A 13,524-nucleotide genomic window follows, 5' to 3' on the forward strand; every position below is an offset into this window, starting at 1 on the left:
AGGCCGCCTCTGAATGTTCTCCCACCCTGGCGCCCCTCCCCGCTTTTCCTGAAGAGTCCTAATTAAAGCTCCGTATCCCTCGGCGGGACTCGACCTTTCGCTAAGCGAAACGCTTCCAGATGAGGAACGAACAAGACTGCCCCCCAACCAACCACCAAGTCTGTCCGTCCCGTCGGTCCAACCGAGGCGCTCACTCGGCTTTCTTTGTGCACAGCCAGCTCTGCCCGGATCCACGGGAAGCGTCCAAGGCAGCCCAACAGAAAAGGTTGGCCAGGACGATTACAAGGGAAAGAACTAGAGAGGTTACATTTGAACAACGCTCCGGAGAGGAGAGGAAGCTCAGATCTACAGCCTGCGAAGGGAACGGGAGAGTTTCTCCCTCCCCCAGGACAGATTCCGCAAAGCCAGGGCGGAGGGTGGGAGGCGAGAAGTGAGGAGAGGAGGCAACGAATGCCCTTTGGCCGAGCAACTCGCAGATCATTAGAGAGACAAAAGGCACCAACTTCTGGAAGTGGCCGTGGAGAAATCGCGCCGGGGGCGGGGGCGTATGTCATACCAAGGGGAGGGGGGCCGAGCACCGAACCACACACGCCTCAGCCGGGGGAAGCGGATTCCCAGGACAGGCTCACGCCGCCAGAAGTAAATCCGGCCGCCCAGAAAGAGAAAGAGCTCCTCACTATAGCTTCCCCTTCACAGACCGACACTCCCTTCTCCGCGGGGTCCCCAGACCCAGGAGCCGCCGCCCCCTCAGCTCAGCGAGCGAGCGCCACCCCAGCCCCTTCTTCCCATTGTTCCCAGGTCGGTGCGTCCCCTTACCGTGCGCGGCACTCCTCTCAGGCTCTCGCTCGCGGTGACGGCCGCTGGTGGCGCAGATCAAGTCGGGTTGGGGCCGCCGGAGGGTCCGAGCCATTAAAGGTTCCAGGAGACGACGAAGGAGGAAGAGGCGACGGCAGTGGCGGGAGGAGGAGGGAGGCGGCGGGAGCAGCGAGGGAGCGGCGGGAGCAGCGAGGTCGCCATGGCTGGAGCTCGCTCGCTTTGGAGCGCGAAAGGAATGGAGAGGGGCGCCTCAGCCAAGGGGCAGGGGCCAAGAGCCCCGGGGCGTCCCGCGGTCCAAGAAACGGGAACTGGGCGCTGCTGCTGCTGCTGCTCCTACTGCTTCTTTGCCGGGCTTGATGTTGTCTCCTGCTCCTCCCACTCCCACCACCACTAACCCGGCCCCCGCCTAGAGGGGAGGTGGAGACGCGGCGGTAAAGAGCCCCCTCCAGTGTCCGCGCGCGCGTCCTGCCCCCGCTGTACAGGCCTCCTCCCCGCTTTCTTTTCACAAGCACATCCAAGAAGCACCGCGCGCCCTGGACGCTGCCTGGCAAGCTAAGGCCCTCTCCCCATGCACCGGGGGAAAGAAAGTGGGCCAGCGGGAACCTTTCCTTTAACCTCCCCCAGCTTCTCCTGAGTCCTCACAGACTAGGCTCTGGGGCGGCTTAGGAGAGGTCGTGGGTGGAGGAGTCGGCAGAGACCTTTTACGGGCACGAGTTTAATTCTGTGCCTTCCCTGCGCAAAGAGGCGTGGTGGAGCAGCGGAGGCCACACGTGTTCAGAGATGTTGGTCCCGCTACCGGCTAGGCGGTCGCCTTCAGGAAAAGAAAAGAGGTGGTTAAAGCAGGATTACATTTGACACAGCGGGAACAAAGGAAAAGGAAGCCTCAGAGTCCTCGCCTAGGAAGGAATATTTCGTGTTAGGATCTCCCCCCCTTTTTTTTTATCTCCAGGGAAATCAATCTCTTCTAGATTACGATTGGCCCAGGAACCGACATCTCCAGATGATTATTGAAAACAATCATGGATATGGGGGGCGGGGGGTTGGACAATATTGGGGGCAGGTATTTGGGGGGGGGGATTGTCCAGAAATAGCTTCATTCAGATTTGGTAACCTATAGATGCCTTATTGGAGATCCCCAAATCTCTTTAGTCTACCTTGGGTGGTCTGGTTTGTGCCCTCAAGAACCTATGTGTTAAAAAATGATGTTTAACTTGCTGTGGGGGGTGAGGGTGCTCCAAAAGCCTTTAGGTCCAGGCTCCAAAATTACCTAGTTGCACCTCTGTGCCTCAGTGACCCTTTTTCTCAGTAGTCAGTTGCTTGATTTGCTGGCCCTGCTACATATATGCTTGCTTATTTATACATACATACACCATCCCTCCAGTGCAATACTGCTCAGGGCAACTTTCAAAATTAATAAAATAGATAAAACTATATAAAAGCTAAAGAACCTACCAGATATAAGCAGTAGATAAAATGTAAAAAGTCTTTCTAAAAAGATTGTCTTTATGTCTGTTTTTTTGTTTTTAAATCCTGACACAGAAAGCATGGCAAAGCTGTTCTTGGAGGGTGTTCCAAAGCCAAGGGGCCACAACCCTGGTAACCAATAACACTGCCACAGGATGAGTGTAACATTTATGAAGTGGCTTGCATCTACTAGCATCATGGCTGCATTCTAGACCAGATGAAGCTTCTGAACAATCTACAAGGGCAGGCAGTTCCGCCAGTTCTAAGGCGGTTAGGGTGCATCCTTAAGGGCGGGGGAGGGTGCACTTGTCCCTCTCTCTGCTTCCCATCCCACCCCCCCCCACTGGTGCTCTGTATTCTTAAAGTTCATCAGGATGGCCGTGTACTTCCCTGCTGCCCCATTGCCCCCTTTACTGGAAGTATCCTACACACCTGCACACTCCAGGCACAGGATTTACACGAAACCAGGCGAGGGTAGTTTGAAGGCGGAGGGGTGCATCTTTAAGGGTGGGGGCGGGTGCATTTACCCCTCCCTCTGCTTTCCCCCCGCCGGCGCTCTGTTTTCTTAAAGTCCATTGGGGTGGCAGCTTACCTTCCTGCTGCCCCATTGCCCCCTTTACTGGAAGTATCCAACACCCCTGTGTGCTCTGCATGTCGCACACACGCACACGCCCGACATGCCTGTGCCTGCACACTCCAGGCATGGGCACATGCATGTCATGGGCGAGTGCGTGTGTGCGACAGGAGTGTTGGATACTTCCAGTTACTTCCGGTAAAGGGGGCAATGGGGCAGCAGGGAAGTAAGCTGCCGCCCCGATGGACTTTTAAGAAAATGGAATGCTGGGGGGGGGGAGTGGAGGGAGGTGTAAATGCACCCTCCCCGACCCTTAGAGATGCACCCCTCCGCCTTCAAACCACCCTCGCCTGGTTCCGTGCACATCCCTAGCCCTGTGTGGAGTGCCTTACAATAGTCCAGTCTGGATGTCACCAAACAAGTGACTGAGGTCAGGTCTGACTTCTCCAAGTAAGGTTGCAGCAAGGGTACCAGTTGTAAGCTGGTAAAGGGCACTTGTACACACCACCGCCACCTGAGCTTCCACTCTAGAAGCACCCCCAAGCATCCGGTCCAGAAGCAACCCCAGGCTGCATACTTTGTCTTTCCCTTGGACCCTTTGTCTGTCCTCTTGGACGGAGAGTGTGACCACGGGGGTCACACTCTCTGTGGCCAGATTTACCTCATTACTCGGATAATCTGTTTTACCAACTGAGAGCATGTCTATTTTATCTGGATTAAGTTTCAGCTTCCCCCACCTTTTTTTTTTTTTTTTTTGCCCCATCCAGCCCAGAATAACCTCCAAATACAGGTTAAGAACATCCACAGCCTCCCTGGTGTCTGCTGGCTTAAATGATATGTAGAGGGGTGTCATCCACATATTGATGGCACTGCAGTCCATACCCATGGATGACCGCTCCCAGTGGGTTTCATGTAGATGTTAAACAGCAGAGGGGACAGAACAGATCCTTGCCACCAGATGGCAAGGATCCCCCCTGGTGGCACAGTGGTAAAACTGCCGCCCTGTAACCAGAAGGTTACAAGTTTGATCCTGACCAGGGGCTCAAGGTTGACTCAGCCTTCCATCCTTCCGAGGTCGGTAAAATGAGTACCCAGAATATTGGGGGCAATATGCTAAATCATCGTAAACCGCTTAGATAGCTCCAGCTATAGAGCGGTATATAAATGTAAGTGTTATTGCTATTGCTATTACTATTGCAGCACTCCAAAGGCCAGGGGGTGGAGCAGCCTGCAGGTGTTCCCCAGAACCACCTTCTGAGTACTACCCACCAGGTGGGACTGGTCATATTATGACCCCTATAGGTGGCTGCTTAGTGGCCCACCTCAGTGGGTGCTCAGTGGTGCTGTAGAAGGCTCTGTTACCAAGCCAGGAAGTAGTGGCATGGGGTGTTCCTAGCTTATGTCAAGGGGGGAAAGAGGCACACCCCAGTGAGGTGAGGGGGAAATGAACAGCATGTCACAGTGGGGTGAGGAAGGGTGGTGGCTGTGGACAGCCCGTGAAGTGGTGCCCATGGCAGCAGGGGTCCAGTGCTTGCCATCCCATTGCCACGCCTTGTGCCTGCACCTGAAACAAATACCTCATGCTGCCTCATAGAACCACCCTTGTGCAGATCACCCCTCCCTTGAATCTTTGTACTTTGTTCTCAGTATTATTTTTTCTCTCCCTCTTCTAAAGTAAAGTAAAGTTGTGCCATCGAGTCAGTGTTGACTCCTGGCAACCACAGAGCCCTGTGGTTGTCTTTGGTAGAATACATGAGGAGTCTACTATTGCCTCCTACTGCGCAGTATGAAATTATGCTTTTCAGCATCTTCCTTTATCGCTGCTGCCCAATATAGGTGTTTCCCATAGTCTCATTGGTGTTTCCTATAGTCTGGGAAACATACCAGTGGGGATTCAAACCGGCAACCTCTGGCTTGCTAAGTCAAGTCATTTCCCCACTGTGCCAACCCAAATAAATAGTGTTGTTTTAGGCCCAGTAGTTGGAAGCAGGATGTCACCTATTGTCTTTTTTCCCATGTTGTCTTCAATATATACTGCTGACAAGCTGGTGATATACACCACCAGTGTTCCCTCTAACAGGGATTTCCAGATGTTGTTGACTACAACTCCCATAGTCCCCAAGCAAAAGCCATTGTAGCTGGGGATTCTGAGAGTTCTAATCAACAACATCTGGGACTCCCTGTTAGAGGGAACACTGCACACTACCTTTGTGGGGAGATTAATTGCAACCCAATGTTGGTTTACTGTATAAGAACATAAGAGCAAACCTGCTGGATCAGACCAAGGATGAGTCCAAGGATCCTTGGTGAATCCCGCTTGCAATAATAGCCTGCCAAAATCCAACAAGCAGGACGTGATGGCAACAGCCATCTCCTCTTGTTTGGCTCCAGCATCTGATATTCAGTGGCATACTGCCTCTGAACATGGAGAAATCCTTTAGTTTTCATGGACACTACCCAGTGAAAGACCAAACCTCCATTAACATGTCCTAAAACCATTTTATTGCTCTCTAACCCAGCAGTCATGAACACCTTGGGACAGCAAATTTGGTATATTAAAAATGCATTATGTGAAGTAGTATTTTTCTCCCTCTGACCTGCATTTAATGCCAGCCAACTTCAAGTTGACTCAAAAATCTAATGTTATGAAGTAGATGGAGGAAATCTTCATCTTTATATTCCACTTTATTAACAGTGGCTAACATTCCACACAGTGAAGTGGTGTTAGGGATCTGCTGGTGCTGCCTGCAATACGAAAGACAGTGTTGTGCAACAGGGCAGCTGCAGAAAGTCTTAAAACTGTGTGGAATGTCAACCAACATTATAAGTCTCTGACACATTCTCCCTCTTAGCTCTCCCCCTCCCCCAGCAAACTGAAAGCTTCAAATTATTTATCTTTTCTTTGCAAGGAAGGTGTTTCAATACTTCGATAATTCTAGTTGTACCATTCTCTCTTTCTTCTCCCCACTACCCATACAAGCAATCAAAAATGCTAGGCTGGAAACAGAAGAGCAGTAAGTTGGCTGAGTCTCTGACTTGCACACCGATGGGTGCAATTACAAGTTTATGTACCTTGAGGAGGGGAGCAGTCATTGGAAGATGGAGTTCAAGACTGCTCTACCAAGCATGGCATCCTGGCATGCCTTGATATTCAGGGCATAATGCAAGATGAGGGAGTTCAGTATCACCCAAGTGGCCACCTGGCAGATAGTTTCCAGGGGGAGATTGTTCTCAAAATCCATGGAGGTTGCAATCGCCCTGGTGGATTGGGTGCAAACAGGGGCTGGCAAGAGTTTCTTAGCAAGCTGGTAGGCTAGCGAGATAGTCTTGACAATCCCTCTGGATAAGGTTTGAGAGTCAGGCTGAGAACCTAAGGTGTGTTTCCCATAAGATATGAAGAGGTATTGTGCCTTTCTGATGTGGGCAGTGCGACGAACATAAAAAGTTAGTGCTCTCCTCACATCCAGGTAATGTAGGAGTCTCTCAGCCTGGGATCTGGGCTTGGGGGAAAAGATAGGCAGTGAGATGGTCTGTGATATATGAAAAGTGGAGACCACTTTAGGTAAGAATTATATGTCTTGGCGCAAGTCCATGTGGAAGACCAAGTATGGGAGATCAGCCCAAAGTGCTCATATTTCACTGACTGAGCCAAAGTGATAGTGACCAGAATTGTTTTTCAAGTGAGAAGACAATGATTGCACATGGTGAGAGATTCAAAGGTACTTACCATCAGCTGGGTAAGTACTAAAGGTAAATCCTAAGGTGGGGAGATGCAAGGTGTATCAGGATAGGCATGAGCTGAAAAGTTCTCGGCCTGACCCACTTCCCAAAATCTGAGCGTGATTTTGTCACTGTAGCTGGAAAGAGTGTTCTTTTATATTGCAAAGTGCCAATTTGCAGGATTGCCGCTAAGTTCTGAATCTTTTTCAGATCCTTGAAAGAACCATGTCAACAAAAAGTGTGGAATTTTTAAGTGTTGAACTCCTGGCCGTCATGAAGTTCCTGTTCCTGCAGAAGAAAACTCCAAAGGAAATCCATAATTGTATGATGCAAACATTGAGTGACAAGTGCCCGTCATACTCAACTGCGGTGTGCCAACTTTCACCGTGGAGATTTTGAGACTGAAGATGCGGCAAGATCTGGGAGGCCTTCAACAGTGTCAACTCCTGAAATTATTGATCATTTTCATGACCTGATTTTGGGCAGATAGGCGAATCCCGGCTAAAACAATTGCTGAGACACTAGAGATATCAAGGAAATGTGTTGGGTTTATAATTCATGAGCAGTTGAGTATGCAGAAGCTGTCAGCCCAGTGGGTGCCGAAATGTTTGCATGCCGACAAGAAACGATATCAAGTGGACACCTCCAAGTTGATTTTGCAGCATTTTGAGCGATCTAATGATAATTTTTTGGAACGACTCATCACTGTTGCTGAAACATGGTTACACCACTATGATCCAAACGACAGTCCTTGCAGTGGCAGCACTCGGGTTCTCCACGGCCTAAGAAATTCAAGACCCAAAGGTCAGCAGGAAAGGTCATGGCCATGGTTTTTTGGGATAAGGAAGGTAGTTTGATGGCTGACTATCTTCAGAAGGGCCAAACAGTTAATGCAGAATACTACTCTAACTAGCTGTGCTGATTAAAGGAGGCGTTGAAAGAAAAATGTCAAGAAAAGCAGTAGAAATGTGTTCTCTTTTTGCAGGGCAAAGCACCTGCTCACAAGGCTGGCAAGATGTTTTGAAGGATTTGGGGTTTGAGTGCATAGACCATTCACCCTACTCACCAGATCTTGCTCCATCGGACTATTTCCTGTTTCCAAACCTTAAAAAGAGTATGAAAGGGAGGAAATTTTCAAATGATTTGGAGGTGATAGCAGCAGCAGAGCAGTATTTCAGTGACCAGAAATCAGAAAAATTTTTTGGAAGGGTTAATGAAACTTGAGAAACGATGTGCCAAGTGTGTTGAACTTCGGGGTGAATATGTGGAATAGCATGTAAGTTTCATGGCTCTAGGTCATTCCCTTCTTGGTCGGGCCTAGAACTTTTCAGCACTCCCTTGTAGTCCTTTGAGGAAGTGCTTCACAGTAGGGTCTTGAAAAGACAAAGGTTTGTTATCGCATATCATGTAGAATATAATGGTGGCCAAGTGTACCCAGATTGAGGCCAGAAGTTTTCAAAGGCAAAAGGTAAGAGAGTATATATGAGGTTGTCAGATCTTTCTGTTTATTACCTAGCTGCTTTGGTTCAGGAATGCCTTCCAGAAGTGAAGTATGGGTGCTAACATCAGCCTGGTCAGACTCTGCAGACACTGAAGCTGTGTTCAATTCAACCATAGGTGGGCCTTGATCCAAATGTGGGGCTGATTCTTCCTGCAAACTCAGATGCAAGGGTGCTACTTCCAGAGGCTTAGGAGTCTCTTGTAGCTTCTGGTGAACATCAGAGGATTGCTTAAGCAGGGGCATCTCAGAGGGTTGCTTAGGTGGAGGCAGGTGGGATCAGTTTCTGGGTCTGGATCGAGAATTGGACCTGGACCTCAATCATCCATGGGACTGGGATCGACTGTGTCGGAACTGACTATGCCCATAGTCATCTTCAAGTACGGGATGAGACAGCTATTGACTTCAGTGATGGTAGATCATTTGATGTGGGATTCTGTAATGATAGTATCATCTTCGAATACAGGACAATCTGTAGTTGGGTGATGGAGATCTGGAGTAGACAGTGTAGCTATCATCCCATTCTAGGTTGCAGTGTCTGTGATGGTGATGCCCTCAATCATCATAACAACTTCAGTTGCTCTACCGTTGCAGATCCTTGGTGACACAGTATTTGTCAGAATAGAAATCAATCACTATTATGGTCTTTGACCAGCCTAAGGAGAGGTATCTTCCCCTCTGCCTGAAGCACCCTGGGCTCAATCCTCCAAAGGGAATTGCCATTCCTCTGAGTGGTGGCTATCATGCCTCTGTCTGGCTGGAGACAATGAGCCTAGTTGGAGAGTTCATCTAGCATCGGCGTTGATGAGATGATCATGTTCAATCCTCAGCATGAAGCAGTTTTAACACTGTTTGGGTGCAGTCGGATTTGATGCATCCGTTGGCACCTTCTTTTTCTTAGGGATTTTTTGTAATCCCTGTCCTGCTGGGAGCTTTGGTTTTAAGGGCTTCAGATTTGATGGGATGGAATTGGAAACCCCTTATTTTTCATTTTCAGTGATTCCATTTGGGATCAGGCTTGTGCTTTGATGAAATAGGTGACATAGGTTTGACCAGGTCATAGTTACTCTGCCTTGAAGAGGTGGGGATTGAGGTTGAAGCTGATGTCGATGGGATAGATGCCAGGATTGAGAGGTCTTGAGCATTGTGTTTGGGCCAAGGATCCCCTGAGTGGAAAGGATCCATACTCATGGGGCACACTTCCGCAGACAGTGGAGTCAAAGTCGAGGCCATGAGACTATGTGTAGATAAGGCCTTTCCCCAAAGCGGGAATTGCAACCACAGTGGCCTATTCTTTATGGCCTGTTTTGTGAACTTTAAGCAGTGAGGGCTGGAGTCCACCCAATGTGATTCCCCCAGGCACAATAGGCAACGTGAATGTCCATCTGTCGATGAAGGTTTGGCCTGACAAATCGTGCACCTTTTGTATGTCACTTTACAAGCCATGCAGCATATCCAAGAAGGGTTTTAAAAAATCAGGCTTCTACCCCTCTCTATAGCAGGGAAGGGGTAAGGTAAAGTGTGCCATCAAGTCGATTTCGACTCCTGGTGCCCACAGAGCCCTGTGGTTTTCTTTTGGTAGAATTCAAGAGGGGATTACCATTGCCGCCTCCTGCGAGTATGAGATGATGCGTTTCAGCATCTTCCTATATTGCTGCTGCCCAATGTAGGTGTTTCACATAGTCAGGGAATCGTACCAGCGCGGATTTGAACCAGCAACCTCTGCTTGTTAGTCAAGCATTTCCCTGCTGTGCCATTAGGTGCCATGGGGAGGGGTAGCGCATGACAAATAATGATAAAGGAGGGTGTGACAAAAAGTAAAAAGCAAACTGCAAATGTGAGAAGAGAGACACGAAACAAAAAATGAGGTTAGAATTAAAATATATAATTTCATTATATTAAATTACTATTTATTATATTATATTTATTATATTATTATATTTATTTTATTATATTATTAAATTATTATATTATGTTAATTGTATATTATAAAGTAGCAGAGCTTCCCCCCACCTTTTAATAGAGCTGAAGAGAAGGCACCTCGACAGAGTTGTAGATGGGAAACAAAATATATTTGGTTGTCTAGTCCATTGTACTGCGGTTAAACCATGTTTAATTGTGCTCACAAAGCTATGAGGAAGCCAGTGCCGATGCTGGAGCACTAGTAGAACATTTTCCCACTTCCATTAGAAGGCAGAATAAGTGCCATCCCTGGGTTATGAATCTAAGTGATTCAGATAATGAACCCCATCAATGGTATATACTACTAGTCCCTCCAAGTCACAAAGCCTGCTAATAATTATTTCTTCAGTCTTGACAGGGTTCACTGTGTGCATGGGCACTTGCAGGAATTTCCCCAGGGGGCAGGGAAAAATACATACATAGAAACATATATATAAAATATGTAAACAGAAATTAAAATGCACAAAAGGCCATTATTCTGCTCACCCACACGTGTCCCCCCATGGACACCCATGATTGTGTAGGGAAGTTATTCAGCATTACTGGACAGGTTCTCTAGGACCATCCTTCATGAACAAAGAAGGAGTGGATTAAGACAAAATAGCTTAAACCCCCACAATCTCCTTTAATAATATTTCTTATTCTTCCATGACTATCCCTCTGGAATTTAACTAGACTACAGAACACCAGACAAATATTTAGCTGGTTACTTCAAATCAGTGACTGACATGAATACAATTACTCAAAGTAGTTCCATTTACATTAAAAAGACAAGTTAGGCAATACCTAAATTGTCCTTTTAATTTCAGTGGGTCTACTCTGAGTAATTTTTCCTTATGTCAGCCTTCCATATCTCTGCACTTTTGACACTGCTGTGCTCAGCTTACCCCTCCTCTCTACCTACTGCCTTTATTTCCTTTCCCCCTGAAACTTCTCCCTCTATCCTCCTTCTGGAGCACTCCCCTGTCCAGTCTTTTTTAGTCCCTTTTCCTAAGCATCATTTTTTAACATGCAGGTTCTTGAGGGCACAAACCACACCACCCAGGACAGACTAAAGAGGTTTTGGGGGCCCCCAGGTGGTGTGGAGGCCCTGGACTTCACCCCCAAAGTTCAGAGGTAAGAGCACCTCTGTCTTCCTATCCTGCCTCTCTAAAATACCCCAGAAATCCAGCTGATGGTAGCCAGAAATGCTTCTGACTAGCTCTCCTCTCTGTTACATGAAAGCAGCTCAGCCAATCACTGCAGGGGGTTTCATCAAGATCATGATCAAATCCTTCATTAGATCATTTATTAGGTAGCAGGACTGCAAGCTGCTCCCCACCCCCACCGCCCCAATAAATTTTGCTCCTTGGTTAATTCATGTATCTCATAATAAGTGTTACTACTGAACACCAGGACATAGTCATGTACTGCTTTGAGCATGAGCAGATAAGGGCTAGATTTGCCAAAGGGGATGCACCTCCACTCAATCATTCCTTAAGCATCTGTCTAAATTGCAGAGGTTCTACGCCGTAGAAAAGGGTGGATGGGGAAGTTAATAGACTCATTATTTCTGCCGTTGGTTAGTAACCTACTTTTGCCCCTCATTATGTCATCTCTACAGCCCACAGAGCTGTAAAATGTATCAAACTAACCGCAATGCACATCAGAAGGAAGATCAGAAAAGAGACCAAAATGACTTGTCTAAAACAGTCTTCGAATTACATGAACAATTAAAAGTATGTAACATTTTCCATTTAAACTTTATATATATTATAGACACACCTTGAAAGGAGACTTGAATCTTACTAAAGAGGGTAAGAATAAAAAAATACTGGATAGCAGTCTGCAGATCACACCTCTAGTGCAACAAAGAAAAATAATTCCTATCTATGGGATGGATTTTACCTCTGCAGAATTCTTAAAGGGAGTGGTTTTAAAGATACAAAGAGAACCAAAATATCTTGTACCAATGCAGCTTAGCAGTTGGCTATGGATTGGAAGAGCAAATGGGCCTCAGAGATCAGTTGCACACCCAACAGTATTGTGGAGAATGGTCCTTGTGTAGGAATTTTACTGTGTGACTAAGCATTCTCTCTCTTCTTGCCTAAGGCATACTTGCCTCTGAATGTATGTGTCTATGTTGTATCCCTGGACCTGGAGTGGAGTCAGTCTTCAGTTCTGTTGATTGGTTGTTTTATCAGTTCAGTTGGTTGTGCTCTCCCCCTCTTACAGAAGTGACTGTTACCTTGTTAAGCAGTGTTAAGAAATAATAAATAATTAAGATGTTTCTGCAACTAAAGTTAAGCCTCTTATTTAATTCCTTATAAATCAAGAAATCATTCTGCAACACCTTGCAAGCTCAGAGTTGGGTCAAGCAAAGCCATTATTTTTTTTCTATTAGGATCCAAAGCTAGTTTCCCAACCCATTGGGAAAAGGAAGTTTGTCTGTATATGACAGGATTGCACACTCAGTCTGTGCTGTTAATAGTTACCAAGAACTGCCATATGTTGAGACATCAACTTAACTGATGCAAATAGTTATCCCATATTATCACCCATTTGGGTGATAATGGGTGAAGCTCCTGCTATATATTTTCCATGTCTCAGAATGCTTGAAACATACACACAAAACAAACTCCAAACCAAGATGGGAAATCCCACAAACATTTGTATCCAGCTATCTTCCTGAAGCTCAAGTATTAGAGCAAGATAAGCCAAAATTTCCTATATGAATTTTAATTTTTCCATAATTTCACTGTAAGAGAATAAACAAGGGTTAGTTCTCTCTTCCTGAAGAGGAAGGACTCCAAGGGGCTGTTGTGCCAGGGATTTCCTTGTTCCTCGCTAGGAACAAAGAGGCCCCAACAATGCTGCTCATAATGACTTAAGAGTTTAAACATTCTTTGCACTGCAACCTTCAAAAACCTGCCTCAAGATCTTAACAACAGTCTGATCTGATAGAATGTTTATCTTGCTTTTTGTATTATTCTTTCTGTTTTCATTCTGAACCTTTATTGCCTGTCAATTCATATCTCAACCAGCATCAGACTTCTGTATCATTATGGCACTGCACAGATACCACTTTTTCAGATGGAAGCAATATTGTGGATCCTATAATTTTTCCTTTCCCACTGTGGTCTCTAAGCCTATCAGTTTTGTAAATTTCTGTAGCACTTCAAGCAGTAAAGGTAAAGTGTGCCATCAAGTAGATTTCGACTTGTGGTGCCCACAGAGCCCTGTGGTTTTCTTTTGGTAGAATATAGGAGTGGTTTACCATTGCCTCCTCCAGCGCAGTGTGAGATGATGCCTTTCAGCAGGAAAACTAAAATTAGAGGTGCTTAGATACTAGCCTTGTCCACTGGTAGTGATGTCCTCTGGTAGAGAATCCAGATGGCATTTCAGCTAAACCATTGCATTCCCTCCTTTCACCCCTCTGTGATTCCCATTTGTTTGGGTGCCTTATTGGCCCAATTCTGTTACATTATCCAGGCAGGCTGGACAAGTTTTA

General features: G+C 46.7%; 1 protein-coding gene and 1 long non-coding RNA gene across 5 annotated transcripts in view; one reads left to right on the plus strand and one right to left on the minus strand.

Annotated features, from left to right (window-relative positions):
- The window catches only part of FARP1 (FERM, ARH/RhoGEF and pleckstrin domain protein 1), a 268,168-nt gene extending 266,628 nt beyond the window's left edge, over positions 1-1,540 (minus strand). For 3 of the 4 annotated variants that reach the window (XM_053311099.1, XM_053311101.1, XM_053311100.1), the window contains exon 1: positions 817-1,540. The gene's annotated coding sequence lies outside the window, so the exon portion shown is untranslated. The remainder of the gene's footprint in view (positions 1-816) is intronic. The other variant, XM_053311102.1, reaches the window with a different exon arrangement.
- LOC128351517 (uncharacterized) lies at positions 592-12,389 on the plus strand. Its single transcript, XR_008319816.1, has 3 exons — positions 592-798; positions 6,785-7,850; positions 11,638-12,389. It is a non-coding gene; the product is annotated as an uncharacterized LOC128351517 (long non-coding RNA).
- Positions 12,390-13,524: the final 1,135 nt, after the last annotated feature.

This window comes from Hemicordylus capensis, chromosome 3 (genome assembly GCF_027244095.1).
Source record: "Hemicordylus capensis ecotype Gifberg chromosome 3, rHemCap1.1.pri, whole genome shotgun sequence".
NCBI classification, from domain to species: domain Eukaryota; kingdom Metazoa; phylum Chordata; class Lepidosauria; order Squamata; family Cordylidae; genus Hemicordylus; species Hemicordylus capensis.